Below are 245 nucleotides of genomic sequence, written 5' to 3'. Positions count from 1 at the left end.
TATCAGTATTATCATCTTTATTATTATTATTGTTATTATTATTATTATTGTTTTTATTATTATTATTATCATTATTATTATCATTATCATTATTACTATTACTATCATCTGCGTTATCATTATCTTTATTATTATTATCATTATCATTATCTTTGTTATTATCATTATCATTATCTCTACTATTATCATTATTATTATCTATATTATCATTATTATTTTTATCATTATCATGATCATTTTTATTA

Source organism: Penaeus chinensis, chromosome 31, assembly GCF_019202785.1.
Source record: "Penaeus chinensis breed Huanghai No. 1 chromosome 31, ASM1920278v2, whole genome shotgun sequence".
NCBI lineage: Eukaryota > Metazoa > Arthropoda > Malacostraca > Decapoda > Penaeidae > Penaeus > Penaeus chinensis.
Note: the sequence above shows the minus strand (reverse complement) of the source record.